The sequence below is a fragment of the Falco rusticolus genome, chromosome 13 (genome assembly GCF_015220075.1).
Source record: "Falco rusticolus isolate bFalRus1 chromosome 13, bFalRus1.pri, whole genome shotgun sequence".
NCBI classification, from domain to species: Eukaryota; Metazoa; Chordata; class Aves; order Falconiformes; family Falconidae; genus Falco; species Falco rusticolus.
The window spans coordinates 29,665,798-29,674,134 of NC_051199.1; the positions used below are offsets into that span (position 1 = coordinate 29,665,798).

The 8,337-nt window shown below is 39.6% G+C and overlaps 1 long non-coding RNA gene across 1 annotated transcript; it reads right to left on the bottom strand.

Annotated features, from left to right (window-relative positions):
• Positions 1–353: 353 nt before the first annotated feature.
• LOC119157072 lies at positions 354–6,969 on the bottom strand. Its single transcript, XR_005107364.1, has 4 exons — positions 5,903–6,969; positions 5,203–5,259; positions 2,608–2,771; positions 354–1,004 (listed from the first exon to the last, which is right to left on the bottom strand). It is a non-coding gene; the product is annotated as an uncharacterized LOC119157072 (long non-coding RNA).
• Positions 6,970–8,337: the final 1,368 nt, after the last annotated feature.

The following is an 8,337-nucleotide window of genomic DNA, read 5'->3' on the forward strand; positions in this document are numbered from 1 at the left end:
TTTATTTCCTGACTTGTGAAGTACTGCAAAGTAAAGTAATAAAAAAGATTAAATTACACACTAATGCATACACACTCTCCAAATCCCTACTCTTAGCAAGTGTGGTTGCTCATAGGGCAGGAATGACAGCCACCTCCACATGATACCTGTGTTCCCATTCTTTATGTTCCAGCATAGGTGTGGGGAGCAAATGTTTAAAGGCAAAGAAAACTCCACAATGAACCCTCTTAGTTTCATCAGGAAAACAGGAAAAAAAGCTTCAGTTTCTATCAAATAAATTTTTTACTATTTGAATTTTTTTTCTTAAATTCAGTTCAGTCTCTGAAAGAAAATATAAAAATGTTTAATTGAAAACCATTTAAATTAAATGTTAGTTTTTAAAAATATTTCTCAGACAAACTCTAGTTAACCCAACTTTTTTGTTGAACAAACTGTTCACATAAAAAAGAAATCTATCCAGAGACAGATTCTCTGAGGATGCATTGTATGATTTTTGCCTTCATATTCATAGGCATGGGAGTCAGGCAGAGATGGAAGTATAGCATATTCTAATCTTCAGACACTCACATTTCATTTCATTTGGAATTTGAAACAGACCAGAGGAAAAAGAGGTACAATGTTTGGGTGTCTCTACTGCTGAGCTGTTTCCATCAGCTATACTAAATGCTTCATATATATTTAATCAAGGGAAACAGCTACAGCAGATCCTGTCATGGTACTTCCCAAGGAATTGTTGATTTTAAACTGACTTGCAGTTCCTCTTCCACTTTTTTATGCTGTTTAACATACATTATTGGATCAGCTGCTTTCCTGAGTTTGTTTATTGCTCGGTGAAGGCATTCAGTTATTGCATGATGTGTCCTCAAGGGCACCGTTAGGTGTTGGTACAGCACAGAGCCAGCTGGAGGGCAATTGGGAGGGGATTCCACATCCTGCAGCACCAGCTGGTTCCACCTCCCATCCAAACAGCCTCTGTCACCCTCCTTCAGCCCCCACAGAATGCTCTGAAAGGAGACAAAGAATGGAAAAGAAACAATTAGCCAGAGACATTACTTGAGAATTAGTTGAAAGTCAAATGTATAGACCAGCAGGCTGATTCAGTAAGTCTGTAGCTAAAATCTTTGACTATTGCCTAGCTGTCTTCACTAGCAATTTTGGTAGAATGAATCTGTCTGGAATAGGCTTTTATACATTGAAAGCATTTTTAGGAATTTTGTCCCTCATTTCAACTACGTTTAGCCTTCCAAATAGTCTCCATCAGTCCTCAAGTTTTATCTTCAGCCCCTTCTGAGATGTTTAGAGTAGCATGATAGTCTGCCAAAGTTTAATGTAACACCTAATAAACCCTATGCTAAAACAAATGCCATTTCTTTTTTCTGTTCTTGTCTTAAACATTATTTTAGTCTACTACGCATTCCTTCCCATAAGCCATCTTTATTTTTCCCATAACCATATGTGTGAATAGCATTCTACACTTTTCAGGCATTTCTTCAAGGACAGCAATGTTTCCTAACAGTTTAGTGTAGCTGAGGTGTTCTCTATTGACTGGCATGCTATTTCCTTTTTACAAAACTGAGACATTTCTAGAGGCCAAAGAAGATTTATGTTAAGTTGTACTTTTTAAAGCTCTGTGCCAGTCTCACTATTATCTCTAGCAACACAAAAGGTTCCCAACAATATTTATCACATCCCTGTATTGAATTTGTTAAAACTAGGCCTGTGTAACATTAACTTTCTTTTTAATTTATATTCCCAGCTACTAGTAAATCCTGCCTTACAAGCACTAGAACTATAAATGGTTTCACTTCTTGATTACACTACTCTGAAATAGAAAAATAAAATATTTTTGACCCCTGAAGATCTGTGTAAAATGTTTTTGCCTACTATTTGCTTTACAAGTCAAGAGTACTTTAGTGATTCTTCCATGAAACTTTCAGGAGGCAAAGAAAATAATTTTGCTGATATGCTTAATAAGTACTGATATGACTTTAAACACATATACATTTTACTACTACACCTGAAAAGAGCGTAGTAGTCCTTGAATGTTGCTTCATACAAGAATAATTTTTCAGGCTGAGCATACAGTGATGAGAATTTCAATTTTTATCACTTATAACAAGTAAGGACCAGCAGAAGAATGAGGACAGTGCTCCACGTCCTGCTACCAGTGCTCAAATCATAAGTCTATATTTTCACAGCCTGGACCCATCTGCTGTAGTTGTTCCATGCACTCATTTGACAGTCACACCACTGAAGGCAGGAGAAAGGCTGCAAAGCATGGACGTTCACAAGCCCACATACATGTTGGAAAGTAGTATTTAGTGATGGAATTAAACATGAATGTGTCTCCCTTAACTTAGCTAGGTATCACTTAAGGAAAGACAGAATAGAACAGAGCAGAACAGAGCAGAGCAGAGCAGAAGTTGGAAGGGATCTACAACAATCACACAGTCCAACCACTTCAGGGCCAACCAAAACTTGAACCATGGCATTAAGGGCATTGTCCGAATGCCTCTAACACACTGACAGGCGTGGGGCATCAATCACCTCTCCAGGAAGCCCGTTCCAGGGTTTGACCACCCTCTCAGTAAAGAAATGCTTCCTTACATCCAGTGTAAAAAAGCAATCACTGACCAGCCACTCCACAGTCTCAGTGTTCTCACAGGCAGGTTGGGTGACTGGCAAGCAAGATGCCAGCTGAATGCTCAAATCCATTTGTCCAGGGCCTTGATGCAGCATATGCTAGGCAAAGAGGTCTGACTCCAATGGATCTTTAAAATAAATAAATAAATAAATGGATGAATGAATGGATGAATGAATGAATGAATAAACAAATAAATAAATAAATAATTTCCTGCTCTTCTTTAAACCCCTGGTCAGCCATTCAAGGCAAGGGTTGAGGCTGTGCCAGTGTCCCACTCTAAAGTCACAACAAAGCTTTACAATGACAAGTGACTGACGTGTTGCAAGATGCAGGGGATTGGTTGTGTGATTGTTTTATAGTAGGTCACCCTCAGCTTCCTAACCTTTACGCAGCATTCCAGTGCATCCAACTTTTAGTTCCAGACATTCATCATCATAAAAAACAACTCCTGGGAGATGCAATTCTGGTATTAGCCATCAGAATTTAGAATCACAGAAAAGTCAAGTTGGGAAGGAACTTCTGCATGTCATCTGGCCCAGTCTTCCTGCTTCCAAACATGCATCTGAACTGATTTTGGCAAAAGCCCAAAGTATGGATTCAATATTCTTCTAAGCTGACAATTTTGAGCTGATAAGAACAATGTTTTCTTTGAAAGAATTGGATTTGCAATTGATTCCTAATATATTTTCTCTGGTTGGTATATTGCTTTATCTGTGACTACTAGGTTCTTTAGTTTCAAGAAATTTCTGTATGCATTAAACTGTTCTTAGTCCTAAATAATTTTAAACTTAATTTGAACCATGAGCTAGTATTTCCTGATGAATCACACATAAATCAACTATACATGTCATTATAAAAGAAATTTAAGACCTTTTGTTCATACTGATTTTCTTTTATGTCTCAAGAATAAAGCAGTCGTAAACCAGTTTCACGCATGAAGGATTATTTCCAATAATACTAAAATTATTTGCAATAATACAATAAACTTAATATAATTTTCCTTTACGTGTAAATGCACAAGCACTCCAGAAGCAACCACAATTTTTGTAAAACTCCTCTCTCTTACACACATCCTTAAGGCTTTTTTATATTACAGACTTAAAGAGCCATAACAAATTAGAATCTTTCTCAGCAGGATTTTAAGTCAACATCATTTAAATTAAATGATACAACAACAACAACAAAAAAAGAATCACCACACTTTTTACAATTAGCACACTGTGCTAATTATAATTTGAAATTCTTATGATGGGAATAGACATTTTAGCTTTATAAGAATCAGCAATAGAAACTTTATTTGGAATTTTTTTAAATAATCTATGAATTTTTAAAAAGTATGTCTACAGTTTTGAGACTTCACAGGAAGCGTAAGGTATTTCAGATAAATCTATTGCTACTTACACACCACTTTTTCAATGGGGAAAAAAGTTTGTTTCATTTCAAATGTTGGAAATAGATTACTAGAAATATTGGGGCTTAATTACTTTTTTTTATTCCAAACAGACAAAATCTCTATTAAAATGCTTTCTAATCTGAAAATGAGAAGTGCTACAAATAATTTCATTTTTAGTCTCATAAAAGGGACAATAAGCTTTCTTAAACTGTTATTTCTAATAAAAGTAATCCTTTGTAGATGTATTATTCTTGTGTTGTGCTCCACCGGATCCCTTTTACACTGAAGCAGGAATTTGAATAAAGGAGAATGTTCTGTTATACGGTGATCTAGAATATTAGCAAACTAGGTTTTTTCTTCCTGCCTTATATACTCCTTTTTATTAAGATATGCTTGGCTTTTATTAAGTTTAAAGTGGAAGATTTTTCCATAAAGATTTAAGCATAATAAAGAGTATTATTGTCTAGAGACTTTTATAACCTTTACAACATTTTAAAAACAATTAAACAGGCCTTACTTAAAATAAAATCTTTTTTGCTACATTCAGTTGCAAGACTTCTGAGGTCTCAATTTTCAACATCATGACTTTTGCTTTGAGCAATAATTAAAACTGAAAAAACCAATGAGGCAGCCTGTGCTTGCTGCTTGCTGCTTTCTATGTCATTTGTTCCCCTTCTGTTCTTCCAATTGTTAAGGTTATTTTATAGGAAACTGTAGCAGCACAGTACAGCCCATAAATGTCACCAAAGAGATGGCACAAAAAGAAACTTGTGTAGGAGTGGGTGTACGAGCGTGCCTACCTGTGTCCCTCCCCAGCACTGCAACCATGTCTACATATGGTAACACTACAAAAGCAAAATCTAAAAAGCATTCTTTTAAATTAGACATATATCCAAAAGTAAGATTCAGTCTACTGCCAGGCATTAAAGTATAGTGTAAGTATATACAAAGTCACAAAAATCATCAAGGCTCGCTCATTAACCAAGAGATTCATTTGCTGACATTTTGTACTGTTGTGCCACCTTGCCTCCTAAATACAAAACCCTCATCATTTACCTCTGGGAGGTGAAGTATAAGGTTTAGGTGATGAAATGCTTAACAAATTTTGAGAAGTGTTCTGTCAAGAAATACCTGACAAAATTAAAGTTTGGTTACAAACACTCACCTAGGCTGGATCAAAGGCCATTACTTCAAGCAAAACACAAACAGTAAAATCCTGGTCCTACAGAAATCAACAGGAGCAATTTTGTTACTGAGTCCATAGGAGCTAGGATTATATACTAAGTAGTTTGGCACATGGGCCTCTGGCACTAAATTCACAAAAATACTCCCCCCACATCCCTCCACCCTGTAACCCTTCCCTCCTGGTTTGCTCTCAGTGCAGTCAGGACAGTGCTGCTCGTGTGACACCACAGAAGGTTGTTGGTTCTGCTCCCCAGAAACTGCCATTTGTTTGGTTTGCTACATCTGATTAAAGGACATTAATTTGAGGAAATTTTTGATAAAATTTGATTAAAAAGAAAATAAAAACCATTTGGGTTTTGTCCTTCCCCCATGGAAGTCCACGGCACATCTTGCAGAAGGGCAGTGACAGCAGAAGGAAGCTCCTTGCTGCACCAGGAGATTCCATTCAGCTCAGCACAAACCTGCTCAGTGCCAGTTATTCCCCAGGAACTCCCACTGGTGTCAGCTTAAAGGGATGCACGTCAAATTGCTGCAAGGAGGGGTTGCGTGGAAGGCAAGCGGGAAGTGCCAGGCTACATTGCATAGACTTGAAAGGTTGCATAGGATTTACATGTATTTTCAATAAAACATATCTATAATTAAAACATGATACTTCATGAGCACCTATTTGTTAAACTGACCTTATTCAACTTTAGAAAGTAGGCTGACTACTCTGGAACCATCTCCTCTCACCGGGTCACAGCTCAAGAATGTATTGCCGTAAATCCATGAAGGTATTTCTTTATGTGTGCTGCAGGGGGAAAAGGAGAGCCAGACCCCTGGGATGCCCTCGCCGTCTTCTCATTTCCTGGTGTGGCGCAGGAACGTGGGCAGATCACCTGTGACAAAGAGATGGCTTTGCAGGACACAGCACTCCCAATACCTGCAGGATCTTAACAGCTGCCTGTTCTGTAATGTACTCTGTGCCATTATCACTCCTGATAATAAGAGGCTTCAGATTTACCTACTGATGCATAGAATTGTAGGCATTTGATACAACCTAGATCAAGCTTTAAGTACCACTGAGCATTCTTATTTGTGGTCAAGACAGAGGTTTGTTGAGATCTAAATGGGGTTCCTTTGTAAGAGGTCTCAGTGAGATAGTAAGGCAGCCCTGGCTTTTCACCTCCAGCATGAGCTAAAACAGGGAGAAAACACAGGCTCGGGTTTAGTGCTTCTGGTCCTTCCCTTGAGGTTCAGTAGGGACTGTAAATATATTTATGAGGCCTATGCTAAAGAGTCACTAGATAAAAATGTTTATTTAAAAGGTTTATTAGGGGTACAGGCTCCAAATACTTCACAAAACCTGGTTCTATTTTGGTTTTTCAAACCCTATGGACTGAACAGTTACTTGCACGACTGGTAGATAATGCAGTGTTGAATTCCGGAGTGCCTTAACAAAAAGGCTGTTAACACACGGGCTGAGGCACAGCCAGTCCTACTTCTGACTCCTTATTCCTTCAGATTTTGCCTTCAAAACCCACATGACCCAGGCAGCAGAATGCAGGGACATTTCTGTGGGATGTGAGATACTAATTGTCTCAGTTTTAGTGGTAAAGTGGAATTTCCATTTAGCAAAGAAACCTATTGGAAATCACCTAGATGTGCTGTTAGTCAGCTTGGTTCGCCTTCCAGGGAAACCCCAACACAGGGAGAGATTTATTTTTTTAATTTTTTTTTACTGTGGGGGTGGGAGGCGCTGGCCCAGGCTGCCCAGAGCAGCTGTGGGTGCCCCGTCCCTGGCAGGGCTCAAGGCCAGGCTGGACGGGGCTCTGGGCAACCTGGGCTGGGGGGAGGTGGCCCTGCCCGGGGCAGGGGGCTGGAGCTAGGTGGGCTTTAAGGGCCCTGTCGACACAAACCAGTCTGTGATTCTATGATTCTCCATCCACGAGTAGGGGCAAGACATCAGCACAGAGTTGGACCCAGTGCCCAGGAAACACTTGCTGACACGGTGCCATCTTCACCAGCAGCAGCACTTGACTCTTCCCCTGATACCTAGGCCTCTGCAAGTGATCTGAACCCATTTAGTCAATTGTTCACCACCTGATTTCTGAAGGCAGTTTAGGCAAGATCCTCCTACTGAAACCTGTAAAAAGGGGGGAACAGATCAGCTTGAAAGGATCTGGTTGGACAAGACACGAGAATCAGCACTATAAGTACAATAAACACAGACTAAGGACTTCAAGATTAGGTCACTAAGGTCTGTATATCCTCCAAAACATATAAAATATTTCCATTTCATTAGGCATTTAGCATTTTTAACATCCTGTCAGATTAGCTCCTGACCTGACGCACAGCCTAATGATAAAAAATTAAACTTCATATATTTAAAAAGTATTTTTCATTTACATGACTACAAGCAATCTCACAATCTCCTTAGTGGAAGTCTATAAGAATTAAGAAAATTAAGTTATTAAAACTGCCAAAACCTAGACATTTTCAGAATAACATAATAAGGTGTATTACATAGATGCACAGGCTGTAGAACACTAATCCTCTGCTGTTATTCCTTTAAAAAGGACCAGCCTTCTCTGCCAAGCCTGATGCTTCATGCTTATGGCCCTTAAGATCCCTAGCCAGATTCCTGACTTGCAGTGCAGTGATGGTGTGGATACGCCTCCCCGTTCTCCGCGGCTCACAGACCTTGGATTGAGGTCCTTAACCTCTTGGCATTGTGTCTGACATCCCATTATAATAAAACACCATTGTAAAGAATAGTATCAGAAGATGAGGTAATGTTATTTACCACGTCCGGAAGGAAGGTTTTCCTGTTTGTGTCTGAAGTATGCTGGAAACATCACCATTTGCGTATGGAAAAACAGTGTCAGGCAAGCACTGCAGATGCAGTTAGTTTGTAGCAAACCTGCCCACACCAAGCCTGCACCGCGGCATTCGCTAACACAGCCTGGCACCAGCACCGCAGCACCTGCTTCTGCTGCTGTCACCGAAGGAGGAGTTGGCAAGAGCTCGCTCTTGCAGGGAAATCCTTGGCCACAGCAGAGGGAGGCCAGTAAGCGCATCGGACTGGATTGCTTAGTGGCGATGTACAGCGGCTGTGGTGTGCTGGAGCCCGCAG